A 23125-nucleotide genomic window follows, 5' to 3' on the forward strand; every position below is an offset into this window, starting at 1 on the left:
CCTTAGATGTGCCCCTGGGTGGTGATTCCTGATTCCTGCTTGTTTTCTGAGCCTAGTTCTCAAATATTCTAATTGATTCGACGAGCACTCCAATATCCTTCTAATAAATTCTTTCTCTGCTTAAATTAGACATAGTTTCTAATGCTTGCAACCAAGAACCTTGACTGATATAATAATTTTCTTTCTCTTCTGTTCATTTTTTCCCTTGACAACCTGACAGATAGAATATTTGAATTCTTGAAAGTGGCAAGATAAATGTTATAAAATCCATTTCTCATACAGATGTAGATCACTAGAGTAATTAGAAAGCTGAGGTATTATCTTCTTTTCTTTGAAATGACAACAGGCTGTGACCAGAAAAAAAAAATCTGAATCTCAAGGGCACACTCTAGGAGCTCTACCAGTCAAACACACACACACACACACACACACACACACACACACACACACACACACACACACACACACACACACACAGAACCTGTGGGCCTCAGTATGTAGCTCTTGAGTGTCTTCCCAGGGATGGCAAGTCAGGCTCAGCTCAACTAAAGATCAGGCCTAACCAACCTACGCCTGCAAACAGGGAAGTCTGAGGGCTTCTGATCCAATTATCTACATCAGGTTGGGGCTTTCTTGGCTCAGCCACACAAGAGAAGCCTCAAACACCAACACTTCACAGAATAGAGCCAGGAAATAGATTAAGAGTGAGTAGTAAAGAAAGGGGCAGAGTGGGAGTTACAGTGAGTTAGGATGTAACAGAAAGGAACAGGCCATCTTATGACAAGAGAGCCTCCCTTGTTAGACTCCTACCAAGGTTCCTGTAGGAGATCTGTTGGAAGATAACTATGTGGAATTGGATGTGTTTCCATCTAGACCTTCAAGGTTACTAAGTCCCATTCCCAGATGTTTCAACCATACCAGATGATAATCTAGGCTTCCTCCAGGGAGGGAGGCAAAGAATCAAAGAAGACCATCTTCAATTACCACCACCCTTCCCACCCTCCTTTTGGTCTGGTTGGGTTATGGCCTCTTTTCCTCTATAGATCCAATCCTTTCCAACAGGCCCAGCTCTCCCAGTAATGACTCTGATATGCTAAGAGCACTCAGCCAGAGGTCCATGGATCTGGGCTCTAAGGCCTTCCTCATAATAATGCCTGTTTATTCAGCCGAGTCTCCACCTTTTTAAGAGGGAAGGGGGCTCAAGAGACACATACCAAGAAGCCTCTGCTGTGGCCCTGCCAGGAGGAGCAATTGTCCAGTTTGGACAAAATTTAACAAGAGAGAGCTGCTATAAAAGTAGTGCCAGAATCCCAGCTTCAGAAGTTGGGCTGGGCCTCTTCCAGAGGCAGACTTAACACCACCTGCTGCCAGCCCCTCCTGAGCTCAGGCTAGGGTATTATCTGGAGGTACCTTTGCACATGAGATTTTCCCAGGACCATCTCCTGCTGGCTCATGGCATGCTGTGGACCCAATAGACCCTAAATCTACTGGGTATGTTCTGAACATTGTGGATTTTAAAACATGTAGCTCTTTTTATTAGGACTTGCCACAAGATGTCAGAAGCAAGAGTTTCACAATAAACCAGGTGTGCCGGGTACAGAGAGGTTAGCCCTGGGACCAGTTTCCCAGAAGTCTCCTGCTTTCAGAGTAAAGTTTTTTGAGAACCATTCTTATAACTCCTGAGAGGTCCACCAGAAGCTAGAAGAATAGTGGTGGGAGGATGGGAGCAGAAGGCCTCCAACCCTCCCAGCCCTGGCAGGAAGGCTCTTTTGGACACCATCCCTGTGACAAGGATTCTTCAAAAGAGAGGAAAAAGAGCAGAGAAGAGGAGGAAGAAGAGAAAAGGGAAAATTAAAGTAGAAAAGAAAGAACAAAGTTTTAAAAGTTTTATTGTTTCTTCTGTTAACAAATAATAAGTGCCCAATGGAAAAAGTTCAGAAAATTAAGAAAAGAAAAATAATTAAAATGACCTATAATCTGATAACTTGGGGAAAATCACTGTTAACATTTTTGCTCACTTTTCTTTCTATGAAAATTTTCGTATACAACTACATTTTAAAATAATGGAATATACATGTATAAGCATGCATACATATATACACATACATACCAATTTGTTGCTCACTTTTTTCCCTTAACATTTTATTGAGAAAATCTTTCCACATAAATAAATAAATAGCATCATCATCGTTTTTATGGCTATGTAGTATTCTATTATAGATACAGCAGAATTTACACACCAAATCCCTTATTAACAGACTTTTCTCAATTTTTCACTATAAGCAATGTTCCAATTACTCATGTCATGTGTATATTTTTGCAAACTTGTTCCATTTTCTCCCAGAAGTAGACTTGCTGGGTCAAAGGCGTATACTTTTTAAAGGGTGTTTCATAAATGTTACTACTAAGTTGTCCTCCGGAAGTGATAAACCAATTAACACTCCCACTAGCAGAGTAGGGGTATCCACTTCTCTACATCCTTGTATGTCTTTGGCTAACTAGGTAGTTGACAAAACTATGTCTTTGCATTGCTTTGGTTATAAGTAAAGTTAAAATCTCATTTACTGGCCATTTTGGGATGCGTTTCCTTTGCATGTGTTTTTCAATTGGAGTGTTCGTGTTTATTTTCTTGCTGATTTGTAAGCACTCTGTGTTAAGGATTCTTATCTTTGTTATATGTGTTGCTGTTGAATTGACATGTAAGAAAAGATTAAAACTGAAATGTAATAGTAAAGCAGGAAACTATTTTAATAAAATTGAAAATAAGGAAAATGTTACTTTAAAAGCAAGAGAATAAGAAATTCAGGTGAGACAAAATAAAGAAAGCCCAGATAGAAATAGGAAACTTCAAAGTGAAAGAAAGAGAAAAATAAAAACTGTAGCAGTCAAATCGAAGAGAATTCTGGAACAATGCCCACATTCTAGTTGGTACATTATAAGCTGTCCATAAGAAAACAAAATTGGGGTCATAGAGGACAATATGACTTATTTCAGGCAGCCTAGGGACAGCTAGGGGCAGCTAGGGGCTATAAGGAAGCCTGTGGTCTATGTAGAGATTTGCACAGCAGATGAAAATGGGGACTGGCATCCAGATCTTTACAGGACTCTATATACTTCTTCAGACCATTAGCAAATCCTCCTAGGAGGACAAATCCATTTAAATCCTCATTTAGGAAGGGCAGCAGATAAAAATGTAGGCAAGGAAAGAGTTACAAAAGCAGGATGAAGTCTTGATGGGAGCAGGTTAATCTGTCATTTTAATTGCATTGTCTCTTCTTTTTTCCCACTAATTAGATCAAGAAGCTATTAGAGTTACAGATGCTAAAAAGTGACTCCTCTTGAAGAAACCATAAACAATGAGGTGACTTACCCCACCTACTCCAGATTTCATATAAGATAAATTGAATCTCACATGGAATTCCAAGGAAGTCTCTATCTTGAGTGGTTTTTCTGAGAGTACATGACAGTTTATCTTTAAAAAGGAGGAAGATACACAAAAACTGATTCCATGTCCACTTAGTTTTTACTGAGATCAGTTTTATGATGTCCCCGGTTTACGTAAGAGAACACTAAGGACCAGAAGAAATAAGTTATTTGCCTTACCAAGTTGCTCTCAACAGTGTGCACCATGGAGCTGGAATCAGAAACAACCCTAGATCAGTCTGTCCAATAGAAATATAATGTGAGTCACATATGCTATTTTAAATTCTCCAGTAGCTATATTACAAGTTAAAAGAACTAGGTGAAATTAATTTTAATATTATATTTTATTTAGCACAATATATTCAGACTAGTATCATCTTAACATGCTAATTAATATAAAAATCAATTCGATGTTTTTACATTTCCTTTTTTTCATGCTAAATCTTTGAAATCCAATATGTCTTTTACATTTACAGCGCATCTCAATTGGCACTAGCTACATTTCAAGTACTCAAGTACATTTCCAGTACTTAATAGCCATGTGTGGCTAGTGGCTACCACATTGGACAGACTGGTTCTAGACCAGTGGTTTTCAAGGTCTGTTACCCAGACCAGGAGCATCAGCATCATCTGCAACTGTTAGAATTGTGAATTCTTGGACTCCATTCCAAGTTTACTGAATCAGAACCTCTGGGGGTTGGGGCCACCAATCTGTATTCTAACAAGTCCCTTCTAGTAATTCTGATATACCTTAAGCTTGCCTCTCCATTCCAATTCAAATAAACCTAGAACAGCCATGGCAGGCTAGTACTGACGAAGATAAACAATTCCTGGCTAGATGAAGTTAGTGTTGTCTTGTAATGGAAATCTTCTAGTCCTAGTCATGGGTTCCATTTCTTGGGACTATGGAATGAATTACCAACACAAAATTTAAACATTATTTCACTTAACATTTTATTTAAGGAAGAAAAAAAAAGTAACCACCCTATACTATCACTTTGAGTTTATTTATTAACTTTTCTTGTCCTCAGTTTCCTCATCCATAGCATAGGGATTGTTTAATAAATGCTAGCAACTTTAAAATGTACTGTGCACCAAAAAGAAAAAAAGTCAGCAAATTGATATTTTAAAACTACAGTTAAAAAATTAGTGGGCAGGAAAGGTAATATTATAGATTTGTGGCATAGAAGTAGAAGCCAATTCACTTATATTTTTCAGAACATTAGATTTGCTGAGGGGGCAGGGTAGGATTCTTGCCAAAATCATTAAGGAGAATGAATCTAAGCATGCCTTAAAGCAGAACTTTCAGTAAACAGGAATTACCTATAAAGAAAATCAGGAAACCAAAGTGTGTGTGTGTGTGTGTGTGTGTGTGTGTGTGTGTGTGTGTGTGTGTGTGTGTGTGTGTGTGTGTGTGTTAATGAAGTTACATCCTGCCATACAAAAGTTGGATAGGAAATAAAGACTGATGCACTCCCAACTGTATACTAAACCAGCTATCATTTCACCATGGAAAGTCTGAGCAAAAGCTCAGACTCAGTGAAGGCAAAAGAAAACATAAGAAGGCTGAATGTCACAAGAAACCAAAGACAACCAACGGCTACAATTGAACATGATTTTGGAAAAAACTATACAAACAAATCTGTACTTTGTGATTGCAGATTCCTTAGTCGCCGCCTGCTCTCTCCACCCGCATTTCAGTAATAATTCCGCAAGACTTTTGCTTGAATATGTATATGTACAACGACGGAAAAATTAATCTTAATTTTCCCTATCTCCTCCCCTTCCTTGTCTTTTCCTCCTCCTCTTTATAATTATTAATAATATTAAATGTGCATTTCCAGGGTTCTCTTAGCTTTTCCAGGTTTCTGTGAGGGGATTCTACTTGCTCCGTACTCTTCGGTTTGATTAGAGAAAACTCTTTCATCACCCTAACACTTTTCCAATTTATCCTCCCACCTTCAAATGAAAAGACATCAGAAAGGCAAAATAGCCCTTTCCAGAGGCAGGTTCCTATGGTTTTGAGGGAATGGCAGATGCCCTCCTGCAGTGACAGCTGCAACCTTCCGCAAAGCAGAAACTGCAGCTCACACTCTCCCTTCTTCCTCCGACTTGACCCACAATCTCACAAGTCCACATAAACCATTAAAATGCACATACACAACTCCTCCAACCTCGCATCCCCTCTCACAGCCTACACTGCACGCACGCCAGGATGCCCGATGCCTCAGTAAAGCTCAACCCACTCGGTGACCCCACCCATCGCCGCCCCGCCCCGCCCCAGTCACCAATGGTCGTCGCCCACAGCTCCCGAGGGGCCCGTTGATAGGGCAGGAGGGCCTGCCACTCTCGCGGTGCGTCCCGCCCCCTCCTCACTCCCTGCAGGGGCTGAAGGGGCTGGAGCATCAGCGCGAGTAGCTGTGAGCAGCCGCGGCAGCGGCGGCGCGTCGTTGCAGTTGCGCCATCTGTCAGGAGCGGAGCCTGTGGGGAGGGGGCTGCCGCGGGAGAGGAGGAGGGGTCGCCGCGAGCTGAAGGCCGCCGAGACCCGCCCGCCAGCCGGCCGCGAGACCAGAGGCGAGGCTGCCCTCGGAGCCGCGCGTCCACCGCAGTTCGGGCGCGCGGCGCTTCATCCGACGCACCGAGGGCTCCCCGGGCGCACACAAAGCCGCCGCCCGCTCCGCACCGCCCGGCGGCCGCCGCCCGCGCCTGGGAGGGATCCGGCCGCCGGGTCGGCGACACCCGGCGCCGCCCCCTGGGCACTCTCTGGAGGCCCACCGGCTCCCGGGCCCGCTGAGGAGCCACCGGAGCCACTTCGGCCGCGCCGGAGGAGGACCATGTGAATGGGCTCCGGAGCCTGAGCGCAGCGCAGGTAAGCGGCAGGGATGCGACGTGGGGCCGCGGGGATGCTGCAGAGATGCCGGTCGCCGGCGCCCCCGCGAAGCGCCGCCCCCGCCGCGGGGCCCGGCGCTGCAGTCTCTTGGCCACCACCGTCTCCCTGGCGCCCGCGGGGCTACCGGGGAATTGGCCCCGCTCGGAGTCTTCCCGTGGTCGTGCCGGAGGACACCTTCACGGGGTGCGGCCCAGAGGTAGCGCAGGGATGGGGGGCCCATTTCCTAGCCCGCGAGCGGGCGCGGGGTGTGAAGACAAATTGGCTTGGGGGAGAGGCTGGCCCAGACTCCGCCCCCGCCCTCCTTTCGGGGCCCCCCGCGGGGACCCGGGCTGTGTGTGTTGTTTTAATGTCGGGGATGATGTAATCACTTAATAATTGATGCCCCGTGCTGCTTCCCTCCCCACCCCACCCCACGCTTGCCCCACTCCTCCACCTCTCGGCCTCCTCCTCCTGCGGCCGTCGCCTTCCCCGCCGCATCCTCCTGCCTATTTCTGGCACCTCCCTTGCACTTCCCCCATCCTCCCTTCCACTCTTCCTGTGCCACCACCCACCCTTCCTCAGTCCCCTGTGCTGGGGCCTTCGCTCCTCTTCCTCTGACCCCCCACCCCCACCCCTTCTGCTCCCGCAGGCTCCTTTCCCCTCCCTTCCTTGCTCGCTGGATTTCCCCTCTACTTCTTTAGATCGATGACTGTTTTTGTTTGGTCGCCTCCCCTCTCTTATCTCTGCGGCCACAGGCGGAGGGGACTGAGCCAGAAAGAGGCCACCGAGCTAGGGCCCAGGCGGAGATTTGCTGGGACTGAGTGAGAAAAGGGATAATAAAATCACCCTTCTTGCCCCTCCTCCCCCGAGTAAATCACACAGACTCGCCGGGTGTGTGTGTGTGTGTGTGTGTTTGTGACACAAAGAGTCCTTTCAGTGCACAGAGAGGAGACGCACAAAGTACCCAAGGATGGGTGCGATGCTTCTTCTTTCTCTTCCCTGGGGCTTCCCTTTCTCTCAGATAAAGCAGTTGATCTTCTCTCTGAAAGTCTTTCCTGCCACATTTACCAAAAAATAAAAGGCCCCAGATGCAGGGTGGCAGGTGCTGGCATTTTGCTGTATTCATGGACCGGTAGTGTTGACTGGCAGCTGCAGTATTTCTTAGATGTAGGGGGGAAATGACTTAAGCCGTGTTAAGAGTTGCTTTACTTTCAAGGTAGCACACCCCCTCCGCCCACTTTTAACCCCCTTTCACTTTCGGGGGTAGGATACATTGGTGAGGGGGCAGAAGAATTTTGTTTCTGAAAGAGAGTTAAATTGGTGTTTGATGGGGTGAGGCAGCCTGACTTGCTTCCTTTTTCAAGTTTAAGGAGTACTGAAGTCTTTTGAAATGAAGTCTTGTCTGTCCAGTGATTGTTGTTTTACCCTTATATTTTAAAAAGTTCCTGGGGACATTGCTGACACAGCATTAAAATGGCATTTGGAAGACCACTGGAGACTCTCTTCCCTGCTTCAGGGTAGCCTTCAGACGCCCACATCCTTCCTCTCACCACCAAGTGACTGCAGTACTTTCCACCCTTTGTACTCTCTTTCCCAAGTCCCGGTCCCATGGGTACTGTACTTTCAGATGAAGGGACTCAGATTTTTGGAGGAAGTGGTTTTGTTAACTCTCTCAGGTTTTGGAGGCACTTCGCTATGAGCAAAGGATGTAGAGAGTCTTTAAACTGAACTCTTAAACCATCTGCTTGATGATCCTCTTAAGGAGGAAATGTTAATGTAAATCTGGGGGCTTAATGTTCCATTTTGTAAGCTAGTGACTATTACATGCTTAATCAATAATGTCAAAACTTAGGTTGAACCCACTGATTCCTAAGAGCATGGCTCTTTGACTATTATAAGTAATAGAACTGTCTCAAGTTTGTTCTTCAAGAATTTTATTAGAAGGGTTGTTATGGTTCATTAAACATTTACTTCTCCACTTTCGAAGGACATTCATCTTGGAACTTTTTATATTTAAAAAAAAGCAATAGGATTAATGAGTGTACTGTAAAAAATAAAGCGTTGTTTGATGCCAGACCCAGGAAGGAAAGTCAGTGCACAATAAACTCACACTCTGTTGACTGAGTTCAAGAGAATGATAAGGTTGAATGTGAACAAACACATACTCTGCTTTCTATACCTTTACTCCATACTTTCTCCTGGGTCTGGAATCTCCAACTCCATCTGATTTGCTTGGTTCCTGTTAAACCTTGAGGGCCCAACTCAAGTCTTTTACTCTGGGATGCTTTCTCCATCCTTCTCCCTTCAAACAAATCACCATGCCTCCAATTTTGTTTTCACACTTCAGCAGCTGGCATTATGTTTGGCATGTGTCTGTTTCCATCATTAGTTGATCAGCATGTTGAAAGAAGGAACCTGGTCTTATTTTGCTTGTTTCAACAAATGTGAATTATGTCTTTGGTATGTGCTAGGCACCTGGATCAATTAGGCTAATGTTAGCAGCTATAACAAATAGGCCTGCAAAAACAATGGCTCAAAAGCAATAGATGTTTATTATTCCACATATAATAGTCCAAAATGGGTATTTCTGGTCAGTGGGTGGCTTTCCTTCATGCAGTGACTCTGGACCCCAAGCTCCACCATCCCATAGGGCTCCACTGTAACCTGCTTTCAGCTGGCAGAAGGACAAAAGAGGGGGAGTGGAGGGGAAGCACCCCCTTTTTAAATGCCTTGGTTGGGAAATGACACCCATCTCTCCACTTACATCCTTTACTTGAGGGCTAGTTACATGGCCACAAAAAAGTACATGCAAAAAAGTCTGGGAAATATAGTTTAGCCATGTGACCAGAAAAAAGGTCAAGAAGAAATGTATTTTTGGCCTGCAGCTTTGTCATATGCTACCACCCAAGGCATAGTCATTGCCCTCAAGGAGTTTATAGGCTGTTGAGAATTAAATGGAAACCTAGAGCCTATACCCATTGTTGCTTTCATTCTTTTGATTTTATAAATTCAGAGTCTTTTCATTTTAAACACGTTTCCCAAACTGTTGCTTTCTGTTGGGTGCAGTGGCCAGTTTCCACCCAGTAATCCCCTGTAATACAGTGATCTCCTGGCTCCTGTCCTGACTTTGATAATGGCTCTCCAGTAGCACATTTGTTGGCCTAGATTTTTATCTGCTGATTTTATAGACTCCCCAAGGGCTAGGAGGGTCTTCAGAAATCACAGTCCTACCTTCTCTAATTGGGAGAGGAAATTAAGCAGACTCCAGAGAAGAAACTTACTGCCCCAGGCCAGGCTCATGGGAAAGGAGCCCCCCGCCTTCCCAGCTCTTCAGTCCCGCCTGGGTGCCCTCCATCCCACAGCTGTCCTGAGTTGATGACTGAGCCCTGAATCTTCCATGGAGTTGAGTGAGCTCCCAGACCCCCAGGAACAGGGTGAACTGCTAGTGCTCTGGATGGTCCCTGTCCTCCACACGCCTCCAAGTTGTTGGAGCAGTTCTATCCGTACTAGTCATCATACTTAGTAATGCACATATTTTTGCTATAAACAGTTCATTATATTCATCTGTTCTGCAAACATTAGCCCAGTATGTTATTGTGTGCAAGGCACGGGAAGATAGGATCAGGAAAATGAATACTTCTGCTGTCCTCACTGTTTAAGAGCTCAGTCTACTAGGAGAGATAAAAATAGTACATAACAGCTACTTTTGATTGAGCATGTATGTGTCAAGCAGTATTTTAAGTTCTAATATTAATCATATTGGCACCTGAAACTAATATAATATTGTAAATCAACTTTAGTTCAATTGAAAAACAATAATGATCTGAGGTGGTTTCACTTATAATCCCCATTTTACAGATGGGAAGATGAAGCGAGGGAGGTTAAGTAAGTAACTGAAGATCATACGTAGCTGGTAAGTGGTAGAGTCAGGATTCAGGCCCAATTAGTTTGATTTCAAAGCCCTTGCTCTTCGCCTTGAAGCAATATGCAAAATACCTCATATGGAAATAATGATGACATTAAGTAAAATGTGTTACATGCTGTAAGGGAGGGTGACATAAATGCACTGGAAGTTGATACTTTTGGTTATTGGGAAATATAACTTTATATTTAAATAAAAAAATAAAATGTCCATTCCTATCTCCATCCTACATTTAGACTCTCATTTATTGCTCACTTAAGAAATAAAAAATTAAAAAATAGGAAATCAAAAGTATGTTGATACTAGAAATACTTTTACTCTCTGTGAGCCTTTATTTTAAGTGGGTCCTGCTGTGGTCCACAGATAGGTCCCTGTAAGAGTTTGTGAATTGTCCTGCACACTCACTCATCCAGCTGCATTCATTCGCTGTATCTACCAGTTGCCAGACTATGAGCTAGATGCTTCAGGAACGAAGAAGTGTAATCCTGTCCCAAGGAACTGCACAAGGAAATCTCTGACCACTGTCATAATTGCTTTGATCTGATTTGTGTTTTGTAAAGTGTGGGCTCTTGACCAGAGATGGTCAAGACCAATTCAGGGAAGGTAGTTATGGAAACTCAGAAGAGTCATTGATGAGGGGCTGCATGGAAGTGGGGATGGAGCAAAAGAGACAGAACAAGAGAGGGTGAGGCAGTATATTGGGGGATGGGGACAGGAGGGGTCCTTGAGCAGTGGGTGGAGAGAGGCATGCAGACAAACAATACTATACAGTCAGAGAGGCAGTGTTTAAGTGATGACTTTATCACAGACACTTTGAACTTTCCAGTCATGGTATCTTTTTTTTTTTTTTAATTGAAGAAGTCAATTTACAATGTTGTGTTAATTCCTGGTTTACGGCATAGTGATTCAGTTGTGTGTGTGTGTGTGTGTGTGTGTATTCCTTTTCATATTCTTTCTCATTACCAGCTCTTACAAGGTATTGAATATAGTTCCCTGTGCTATATAGTAGGACCTTGTTGTTTGTTTTATGTATAGCAATTAGTATCTACAAATCTGAAATTCCCAATTTATGCCTTCACCTCCTCTCCTTTCCCCCCCTGGTGACTGTAAGTTTGTTTTCTATGTCTGTGAGTCAGTTTTGTAAACAAGTTCATTTGTGTCATTTTTTTAAGGTTCTGCGTATAAGTGATATCATATGGTATTTTGCTCTGGCTTGCTTCACTTAGTATGACGATCTCTAGGTCCATCCATGTTGCTGCAAATGCATTATTTTATTCTTTTTTGTGGCCAAGTAGTATTCCATTCTGTATACATACCACAATGGTCCAGGTATCTTGTAGGCAGTTGAACAGATGGATCTGGAGTGAGCAGTAGGACTCAAATATACATCTGTTAGCAGCACATTGCAAAATACTCAGAGCCATGGATACCGGCAATATCACTCAGGAAAAGTGGAGAGTAGAGCGAGCAGACAAGGCTGAGGAAGAGCCAGGGAGCAGAGGAGGAAGGGAACCCCAGGCCCTGAGTGGGAGAGGTACACCCAGAATATTGGGTGGGCCCTGGGAGAGAGGGGACCCTGATCCCCAGGAGGGGAGGGCTATGCCCCAGAGGTTAAGCAAGATTAAGAATGAAAAGTGCAGTTGGATTTAGCACCCCACCAGAGGAGCATGAGGGTAGGAATCTAACACTCACCTGCTCTCCAGACCAAGGTAGAAATATATAGCAAAACCCACAGGACATACAACCATAGGGGACTTAGAGATCGTGTGGCCCAGCAGGTCCTTTTTACTTATGAGGAAAAATGAGGCCCAGAGTGGCTAGGTGACTTGTCCAAGGTGGCAGAGTCACCACTGAGAGCCATGTTTCAAGCCTTTCAGCCCAGGTGAGGGATGTGGTCAATAGCATGGACTCAGGGTATGATCTTGGCCCAACCTCTTCCAGCTGTGTGAGCTGGGCCAAGTTATTCAGTCTCTCTGTGCCTCCCTTTCTTCATCTTTATTTATTTATTTTTAAACTTTTATCTTTTGTTGCTGTTGTTGTTGGGGGAGGGTGTGCTTAGGTTTGTTTGTTTTTGATGGCGATACTGGGGTTTGAACCCAGGACCTGCAGCATGCTAGGCATGTACTCTACCACTGAGCTGTACCCTCCCCCTCTTCACCATTAAAATGGTGTTAATAGTTCCTACCTTGAAGGTTTGCTGTGAGGAGTCAGCGAGTTAATAAATGTAAAGCACTTGGAATAGTAACCCCCATACAGAAAAGCTATGTGTTTGCTGCTGTTGATAATGTGTGTATATCTGTATATACATATTACATCTAACACATATATCCCTTAGGGAAGGGAGGATGAAGATACATTGTGTACATAGAAGGACATTTTGAATATTTTGGAAAGAGATTTGGGTGATTGTCAGTTCTGAATCAGGAATTACTGGAAAAGATAGGAAATTAATTGAAGTAGTGTGACTGAAAACAGCATTTTTAGCAAGTCTTCTTAAGAAATGCAGAGCCTTTTTATTCTTGAGAGTAGAAAACATAAAAGCACTTTGAAGTTAGCCCTATAGAAGGAATTTCTTTGTTTTAGTCAGATAACCAGAATTTTAACCTATTTATAATGTAAATCCCTGGAGTTTGACTTCAGAATGTCATCATGACTTTCTGAAGGTAGAATAAACTACAGAGTAGGAAAAAAAAAACCCCACAAGTTAGGACTTTAATGCACTTGGTTCCTATGAAGAAAAGGGTGATTTGGATTATTTAGAGAAATATAATTTTTTTTCAGTGTTTCTAGTTGAGAAAATCTAATTTTTAGCTACTAAAACACATGAGAAGCCTGAACAGTATTATGCAAATGGACTTGGGTGACCCTTAGTACAGACAACTTGGGAATAAGTGGCACTCTGCACTTGATTAGAACACACTAATCCTAGAAGGATATAAATTGAACTGGATTTATGGTCTAATAAAAACGTGGGAAGAAAAGATAGTGCTTACTGATTCATGAAACTTTAACAACGTTTGCAAGATTTGGAGTTGTTGTAATATTTGGGTAAGAATGTTTCCCCATTGATCTCAGCCAGCTTCCAGAGTGACTTGCGTTATGCTCACGCAGGGCATGAAGCCGGCTTGGGACCTGTTACCGGGTGGTCTTTGGGTGCAGAGATCATCACCTGTTCCGCCCCTGTAGACCTGGGACCTCAGGCAGCGCCAGCTGGTTTGGGCAAATGTGTATTGAACATCTGTTAACTGTAAGTTTTGGGGAGCAAAAAAATCAGGTATGGGAAAGTCTCCCCCTCCCCCATGACATATTTCAATTCAGAAGGCCTTTTCTGAGGGCTCCTTATTTCTGGCCTGTATTTCCCTCTGTGATGGTATGAAAAAGCACATAGCACCTCACCCCCACCCACCCCTCCCCAGATACACTAGAAAAATACGCTTGCCTGCCATAGTTATTCAGCCCCCAGGAGGCCTTGTGAGGTGCTTTACATACACTAATTTACTTAATCATAACAACTCCTTGAGGCGGGCATTATCATCCCTATTGGTCAAATGGGAAAGTTGAGGCTGAGACAGGTAAAGTAACTTGCCCATTGTCACACAGCTAATTACTAGAGAAGCCAGGTCTGTCTGGCTCCTGAATTCGTGTCTGTTTTTGCTCCAAAGCTGTGGCTCCTCATTCCCTGCCTACTTTCAACCTCCTTGCCTTTGCCTTGCAGTTACTTCTGTGTTGGGTTCGAGAGATACAAAGGCACCTTTACCCCCAGGGAGACCTCTCTTCTCCAGACTTACCTTCTGGGAAGCCCCACTCAGGTCCTTCTCTGGGCTCCCACAGCACTTGGTTACCACCTCATCATCACCCTCATTGCAACTTAGAAAGCAAAGCAGGGTCGGTTGGGTCTGACAGTGGGCAGATACTGGTCTTTTTCTCTGACTTGTGAGCTCTTTGGAAGTCAGGGACTGCGTCTTACTCATGATTTGCCAGCTCAACACCCAGCGCTATTCAATGAGACACTGTCATCATTATTCCCATGTAACAGATGGGGAAACTGAGGCCTAGACATTAAGTGCTTTAGTTGGGGTCATGCAGCTGGTATGCAGCAGAGCTGGAGTCTGAATCCAGGATCAGTGCTTGTAACACTAAATTTGTTCCATCTCTCAGATGAAATTATAAACTGTGTGGGTGGACATGGTGCCCACCACCTCCTAGCCCGGTACCTCAGTCCAGTCACAGTGGGGATCAGCCCTCTTGTTCCTCCCACCCACCTTGGCAGAATGACAGACGGGATATATTGAACCAGGACTCGTCTCATGAGAAGGAAAGAGCTTCAGGGCCACGGTTGCAGGAATAGGCTCTGAGGATCTTACAGAATGCATATTCCCTGTTCTGACTCGGGGGGTACGGGGTGGGCAGGGTTGAACACTGAAATCTTTTCTGTCTAAGAGAATGGCTGTGAGGATGGAGCCACCAGGGAGGCAGCTTCTGAAAGACAAGGAATGAAGTACCATGGTGCGTGTCAGCCACAGTGGTGGGAGTGGGTGATGCAGTGGCAGCAGGTCATCCATCAGCCAGACCCAGAGGGAACCCATGGGAGGCTGGGATCAGAAACCCATCACAGAAAGACCTATAACCTTGTATTTTTAAGATTTGTAAGTACCTGCTCCTTTTGAATGTGCTGGTGGGATTTTATCTGATGAATTCAAACACTTTCATTTTCTTCAGAGCTCCCATCTTTGAGGTACCCAAAAATAGTAGGCTTTTCATGGAGTTGTATAAGGATTCCATCTGCTTTATACCGAAAAGTAGGGCTTTAATGGAAAATTAAAAATGAGCCAGATCGCCTTTCCCACGACAAAGCCCGGGGCACTTTTCCCGATCCTTTCTTCTTTTAATCCCCAGAAAAAGTTACTGAATCTGTATTTCTGTGAAATCCTGCCCAATTTGAATTCTACCAAGAAGGCAAATAAACACCAACGAGTTCCTTCATTTCCACACGTTGTAGTATCTGTTTGGAGGCAAAAACAATTTCAGATGTTGTCACTTGTGAAATTTGATTTTTATTTCAATTTTAACTTTATTCCAGAAATTGTATGATATGTTGCCTGTAGCTGGGCACACGGGCACAAAGGTATTTGAAAAGCACTGATTTCCATGGAAGGTTTCTTGTCTGCTTTCAGAGTTTGCAGAGGTTCACCCTTTTATTGTCTAGTTCATTGTCTGACCTAGAAATACGAACAGCCCCTCGTGGTTTTCAGATACAGGAGTTGAGATATCAGCGAACTCTCACACTCTGTCATTCTCTCTCTCTCATCACCATCTCCTGCTTGAAGACGCCAGTTCTATGGCTGTACTTTGTGTGCACCTTTGCCCGATCGATATTCTTTTGATATGTTATGTCCTCCAGGCTCTCCCATGGTTTGCAAATAATGATTCCATTTGTTTCACTCCTATGCGTTCCAGCTTGAATTGAGGAGCTGTTGATCCATGTCATAATGGATGTGCTGGCTGATGTAGACACTGGCTCTTTTGCCTTGTCCCTTTACTAACAACCTAATGAATGGGAGAAAGGCCAACGTCCTTAGCCTGGCATTCAGGGCCTCCCTCCCCAACCCCATCTCCACCTTCTGAGTTTTACCTGGCTCTCTTCCTTCACCATCACACTGACACTTGAATCGCCAGATGTTACCCTGCTATCTTGTTAGTATGAACAGTCCGGCTTCTGTTCTCCTTTCCTGGACTCCCAAGTGCATCCTTTCCCTGGGGACTCTATCCTTTTCTCAAGGCACCACTGGAATCCCAGCTCCAGGAAACTTCCCCTCGCCTCCTCATTCTCTTGCATTCAACATTTTTATTACCTTCTAATAAATGATGCTTTATGTTGTTAGTTAAATTCTAATATGAGGAATCCAAGGTGCAGTGAATTTTTGTGACTAGCCTGAGGTCATACATCCTGTTGCTCATTTAGTTTAGACTAGAATCCAGGTCTCCTAGAAATCTATATATTTGGGTCCTGTCTTCTCAGAGATCATTGTTCTCATATGTGCAAAAATGTTGTCTGCTGCCTCCCCCTTTTTGTCCCCCTATGGCATGTAGTGTGCTGTCACTCGTGGTACAGCGACTCAGCAGGTGTTTACTCAACTGGGCCCTGGGGCAGGGCACCGGGACATGCAGCTAGTGTCCTGGCCATCGGTGGGGCTAGGCTGGCATCTTCTTGGACACTGAGCTTCTGTCACTTCTAATGGCACCAGATTCACTTTCTCCAGACCTTTAGAGTTTAGGTTTGGGGACTGTCCTAGACGGTTGTAGGAAAACCATTGTATTCTGAGAATGGTATGTGTTTAAAGATCTTTTGTCCGTAATCTTGAGCATTCTGTTAAAAGTTTAGGGTGGCCAGGGAAATAGTTATTTCTTTGCTCTCTGCCATCAGGTTTTCACCAACAAGATTTTCACTAAAAACAATAGTAAGTTACCAATAGTGCACAATGACATCCCAGATCGGGGGAATGCAGAATGTTTCAAAATCTGGAGGAAATTGGAATACAAGTAATAGAAGAGGGAAGAGTAGCAGATTAGACCAACAGTGTTGTGCCTGAAAGTTCATGGGGCCTGGGAGAACTGGAGAAGGCAGGTGCTCACCTGCCACACACCTACCCATTTCTGGACCTCTCAGAGTAGCATTTAACTGAGTCCCACAGCCACATGAAACCCAGATTTGGCTGTGGGAGTACCTTCTTCTCCATGCGTTCATTTTGTTCACTTGGTGTTTCACCATCTGAAGAATCTCCTTAGCAGGGAAGGACGGTTCCATCCTAGACTTAAGGTTCTACAAAGTAATGCTTTAACACTGTGTCCCAACCACAGCCTCTGTTTGTATATCTTTCAAAAGGATGATTGAAAATAAGCCTCACAAAATGTTTTCCACGTTTGGATGGAGGGACTACTTGAGTCATTTCTGTAACAAAAGACACAACAGGCCATGTTTGTCAGCCCTTGTTAAGAGTCTTCTCGGCTCTCTGTGAAAAGCTCTCTGTGATTCTTCATTAATGGCTTCCCCTGCCTCACCCTCACCTGGTTGCCAGGTTTGATGTATCTGAGGGATGGAGAGCTTTAAAAACACCTTCTGTGGATGTAGACCAACTGCTGAAGCCATGAGGGGAAGGGGCAGACCTAATTTTTCACTGTTGTTTGAAATGCCTTTGTGGTCTTTGGAAAGCAGTAGTGAACTTTTTTCCTTCCTTAGCCACACGCTGTCTATGCTTTTCCTGCCCACCTCCCCACTACCACAACCACCACCTGAAATGTGGGCGATCATACGCCACTAACAAAAATGCACTTTCCCCTTGGCCAGCATATAATGTCACCACTTCATGTATTTGTCCAGTTTGTTCACATTCAGTCAGTTTTGTACATGTCAGTGTCAGTATTGTCCATTTTCAGTAGCAAGCTTCCAGAAGGCTGAGAGTGCACCTCCCTTAATTTGCTTTGTGCCATGTAACACTACACTAAACCATGCATTTATTAAATGCTTGTTGACTATGATTCTAAGCTGCCAAGTTGGGAGGTCTTACAAGTGTTTTCAGTACTTCTGGAATGAGATGCATCTGGAGTAAATTTTCATCTTGGAGATTATACATCAGATCCTCTGTACCGATAGACCCTCAGAGTCATGGGTTAGAATCCAGCCTTTGCACATAATGTTTTAGGTTCCGCCTTATGTTTTACCCCCTTGGGTGCAAATGCAACGATCCCAGTTTCTAATTCCGTCAGTGAGTTTGGGCTAAAGCACGGATAATGTGCTATACCACACCCTTCTTTTAGTATAAGTGTGTTTGCCTATATAATTCCTGGTGTCTTACGGTTATTGTTCAGCAGATTCCTGATTTCAGATTGCTCAGAGTTGGAAGTAGCTCTCTACAGGGGCGAGAATTGCTCAGTGCAGGCCAGTGAGGTGTGGCTGGGAAGAACCTCTCAGGACTGCAGTGTAATGAGCAGAACCACATGCCCCTGCAGGTGCCAGGAGCTCCTGGGAAGCTCTGGTTAGTTTATGCCTAAGTGTGATACAAGGAGAACTGGTGCTTGGAAAACTGTATCCCCAAACATTCTCTGATTGTACCTCAGCCCAGCTCTGCTATATGGGGAAGAGTCCAGTGTCGGAAAGTGTTAAGAGCCCCCAGTCTGGGGGACCCAAGGCAAGCCCTGTGCTTCCCTGAGCTCACATCCCTGGCTTGTAACAGTGGTTCTGTTTCCAGGGGACCAGCTTCCACCCCCACAACAGTGCACCCATGCACTTGAGATACAGAATTGTCACTGTGGGAGGAGCTTGGCTCTGTGCTCCCCAGAAGGACACTCAGCTGGGCTCTGAGCACCTCCTGGATGAGCTTGAGCATAGAAAGGATCCACTAAAGAGGGTGATGTTGGTGAGGCTGAGGTGGGGTAATGGATGGAAGGGGATCAGCAGAGAGCTGGTGGGGGGCAAGATCATGTTATGTGTAGGAGCCTTTGAATTAGTTTCCTGTGGCTGCCATGATGAATCACCATGTACTGAATGGCTTAGAACAACAGGACATTTTCTCTCACAGTTCTGGAGTCCAGAAACCTTGAAATTAAGGTTGATTCTTGAAATTAAGGTAGGGTTGGTTTCTTCTGGAGGCTGTGAGGAAGACACTGTTTCAGGCCTCTTTCCTAGCTTCTGGTGGCTGCCAGCAATCTTTGGCTTGTAGACGTATTGGCACAATTTCTGCCTCTGTCTTCGCATGGTATTCTCCTTTGTGTGTCTTCATGTGGCCTTCTCTTATAGGGACACTGGTTACTGGATTTAGATCTCACCCTAATCCAAGATGATCTCATCTTTAAGAAAGAGATCACTTAAACTTAATTACATCTACAAAGACCCCTTTTCCTTATAAGGTCACAGTCATGGGTTCCAGATGGACATATGGCCAGGGTTAGGGAGTGCAGCCACCATTCAGCCCACTGTAGCCCTCAAAAGGATAAAAATTAGCAGTAACTCAAGGGAGAAGGAAAAGAAGAGATAGATATTTGCAAGTCTGAATGCCTACTAAAGGGCAGGCACAGGGCTTTACATGCGTGATTTTTAACTATCGCTGCAAGATAGGTAAAGATAACAGTGAAATTTTTATGCAAAGAGAAGTTCAAAGGCATGGAGTATCCTGAAACTTTTCAGTAAACTTTTCAGTAAAATTGGAGGCTGAGCCCTCAGGAAGATGGAAGATTTGGAGATGGGAGGGGGACTTGGAGAATCTAGAAAAAATCTAAACAGCTATGAAAATATAGGATAATGTGTTAATAGATGGATTAAAGCGTGTTACAGAGAAACAGTGAGGCCCCTTTGGAATTTGTAAGTATTTTTAATACGTTGCTTTAGCTCAGTTTTGTGACTTGACTTAGTACTACTTGTCACTTTGAATGGAATATTTGACCTTGTGGTGACCTAGAGTTGAGAGCTGATTTGAAGAATTAAATGAGGAAGATGTTCTAAGAGACTGAAGAAAACAATTGAATCAGCTGAAAGTAGGGTTCAAGCTGGATTAGGGAGTGAGCTGGAATTGGGATGATGGATAAAGCAGGAAGGATCCAGGTTTGAGGGATGTGATGGGTGAACACAGCAGATATGGAGGAGGAGAGGCAAAGGGCAGAAGGCCCTGGGAAGTGGAGAGTTACAAATGATGCTGAACAAGGGCGATTTCCTGTTGAATGGGTCCATTCAGCAGTAGAATAGAAATTACGGACATTACTCCTGGAACAAAGAATTCAACAAAATGAAAGCCACAGCCCCCTTTTTGCCCTTGGTTCAAATTATGTATAAATAGTGTCTTCTAGAAAAATGACATGTCAGTACGCTGCACTTTTAAAAAATCCTGAATGAGTGTTCTGGGACCTCTGAGACCTTGCATTATGACCAGCTGGTTTAATGGAGATAATATTTTGAACTGGTATTCAATTTACTTTCCCCTCCTTCCAATTCTTGTTGCCCTGGGAGTCTCCCCCATTGAGGCTAAGGATTCCATTACTTCATGGGGGAGAACAGAGTATGGTCTAAGACAAAGAAGATGTTGTTCAGCTTCTGACTTCCAAAACAGGACCTTGAAGCATGTTTCAGAGACCGGAGCTAGCCCAGGCCTTCATTTAAAAGAGGCAGGCTTTGTTAGAAGAAAAATGATTTGTGGATTCCAAAGAGCCAGATCTCAGAAGACGTGGCATATATTGTACAGTCAGCCATGCAGGGTGGAGAGGCACCAGGAAGGAGGAAATACCTTCCTGGGTTGGCGGATGGAGCTTGCAGGGATGTGGAGGAGACTAGAGATAAGAAATGAACGGGTCACTGAGATCCCCCACTCCAGGTGGGTGGAGGAGCACCTGCACGGAGAAAGCCCTGGTACCCTGCCCCTGGTCTGGAACTTGGGAAGAAAGCTGCGTGGGAGTGGGCCCTGCAGTGGGGCATGTTTAGGCAGATACAGCCCTGAGATGATGCTTCCTCCCCCAAGTCTCCAAAGCTTTCACATGACATAGGAGAAATCCCAAGTCCTGCAAGCCCCCTAGGATAGCCCTAGGGGTGGAGGGGCTGAGGGAGCATGGTGGGAGAGGGTAAGAATGAAGAGGACATAAAATGAACTGTGCCAGTCTCACGGCTGAGGGCTGGCTGGGCTTGTGGCTGCAGATATCCACCAGTCACCTCAGCCAAACCAGGCCAACATCCCAAAGCCAAGGGATGAGACATCCGGGGGAGACCAGTGAGGGCTTGGAGGGCAGTGCCTGGTCCAGATCCTTTCACCATCATGTGGTGGTCTGTAATCTCCCCACAGGGGGAAGGAAGGAGAGGGAGAGGAACACAGCTCTGAGAGGGGCTCAATTTGGCTAATTGCCTTGAAGCAATGAAAATTTTCAATCTGAAGAGATTAGGTTATCCTGAAGGAGCAGGATTGTTTTTTGTACCATAAGCAGAAATGCAGTGGTCATGATCAAGTTGAACTCAACTATGGGGAAATGAAGTAGCATCTTTTGCATACAGCTGAGTACTAAGTGTAAATTTCAGACCTTCCGCATTGCATGGGAGCTGTATTTTAACATAATGATGGTGGTGGTGATGGTGGCAAACTTGCTTACTTGTATTCGTAAAGAATACTTTTCGCTTTGGGCAAATTGTGGCTTAGCATACCTGTACTAGGTTCATTTTGGGCAAGAAGTGGGAAGATCTGTCCTCTCAAGAAGCAGAGCTGTCCACCGGATATCCCAAAGGTTAGCATGGATTTTATCTTCCCCATTGTTCCTCCTAGTACCCTGGAAGGAAGGACCTTCAGTTGCCGTGGAGGTCTCAGGTCAGTGGTAAATATTAGAATTTCAGGCCTTTCTCTAATGAACTTAACGGTGATGCTGGAGACTAGAGGAGAATTTGTACTGGGTATGATTCTTCAGTTCCATATTTTAAAGATACCAGAGTGAATACTAGAAATTACAGTCTCTGACTGACACTATAGGAGAGAAGCTCTTCATTTATATTCCATCCTCATGTACTAAATAAAGCGTGAATTTATGAAGGGATTCATTTCCAAGTATAATTCATAAGTAGTTACCAGAGCACTCAAATGAGGTGGGGGGGGGACCAGTTAGCTCTTTTTAAATACATTTTATCTCTCTTTGACATTCATACAAGGATGATGCTACATTTAAGAAGATGTTTTAAAACCTCTGTTTCTTGAAATGCCTAGTAATTTGGAAGGGGAATCTTGAGTCTTGCTTTTAAAAGCGTGCGTTTTGGTGGCGTGGAGCGAGGTGGGAAGTTGCCTGTTGGGATACTGCTTATGTATTTTCCTACTAGAAAATTACTGTGGCGCTTTGAACACATCTTCTCAAAACAGAAATACATCTCATATTTTCCCTCAGGGGGAGCCGAGAGAGCTAGAGATGGGGGACCACAACATTTATTTATTAAAATAATTTAAATTATAGAACTTAAAAAAAAGTTGATTTGTTAACTGATACTATTTTCATAATATTTTAAAACCTTTGAAATAGTTCTATTCAAAATCTCCTCAAATATAAAATTTCAAATAATTAAAAACATGTCCCTATACATTAGAACAACAACAACAAAAAAACTTTTCATGCTGATTATCTAAACAATAAAAAGAACATAAGACAATAATTATTCTTGATACATATTGATTTACTTTCGTCAGTTTTTTAGCCATATGTTTCTAATACTCATGTCACTGTTATTTTTATGAAGAATGATTTATTTTTAATTTTCTTATAGAGTTGCCTGCAGTCTCCTTCAAAGCTGTGTTTTATAGTTAATATTTGAAACCATTACTATCTTCAGTTGGCATTTATGTATACATCATAAAATTTTTAACTGAAAATAGCTCACTCTACAGACGCACGTAAGCGCAAGCAAATTCTGCTAAAAGGAGGCTTTTCTTAGTCTAATTTTTTTCATACTGAAATGTATAAATATTTTAGCCTAAATATTTTCACATGTCCCCATTCAAGATTCTTATCCCCAATAAATATTTTTATAAGACAAAACTCATGAAAATAAGTTTCTCTATGGCCCTTTTGAATGTTTCATCACATTTAGCGGACACAGGATCATTGATTATTCATCATTTCACTCCACTGTGGTACAGAATATAAATGTGTCCAATTAAAACCACCATTAAAATGTTGCCACAAGTTGAGATACCCCAAAACATCCATAATACAGTTTCAGAATTAAATCTTGGACACCTGAGTTGTCTAATATAATGTGTTTAGTGCCTGCCTTTGCTTTTGTTGGGACAAATTTTAACATCTTCTGTTTGCAAGCCTTGTTTTCAGTAACTGCAGTTGGTTAAAAGCTTTTTTAAAAAAAAAAAAACCAAAGAAAACAAAAAACCTGCAGTATTGTGGTGCTC

The 23125-nt window shown here is 43.8% G+C and overlaps 1 protein-coding gene across 4 annotated transcripts in view; it reads left to right on the forward strand.

Annotated features, from left to right (window-relative positions):
* Nucleotides 1-5810: 5810 nt before the first annotated feature.
* FYN (FYN proto-oncogene, Src family tyrosine kinase) overlaps nt 5811-23125 on the forward strand; it is a 199821-nt gene continuing 182506 nt past the window's right edge. For 2 of the 4 annotated variants that reach the window (XM_074368474.1, XM_074368472.1), the window contains exon 1: nt 5813-6292. The gene's annotated coding sequence lies outside the window, so the exon portion shown is untranslated. Of the gene's footprint in view, nt 6293-23125 lie in introns of all 4 variants that reach the window. The other 2 variants (XM_074368473.1, XM_074368471.1) reach the window with 2 other exon arrangements.

The sequence above is a fragment of the Camelus bactrianus genome, chromosome 8 (genome assembly GCF_048773025.1).
Source record: "Camelus bactrianus isolate YW-2024 breed Bactrian camel chromosome 8, ASM4877302v1, whole genome shotgun sequence".
Classification (NCBI taxonomy): Eukaryota; Metazoa; Chordata; class Mammalia; order Artiodactyla; family Camelidae; genus Camelus; species Camelus bactrianus.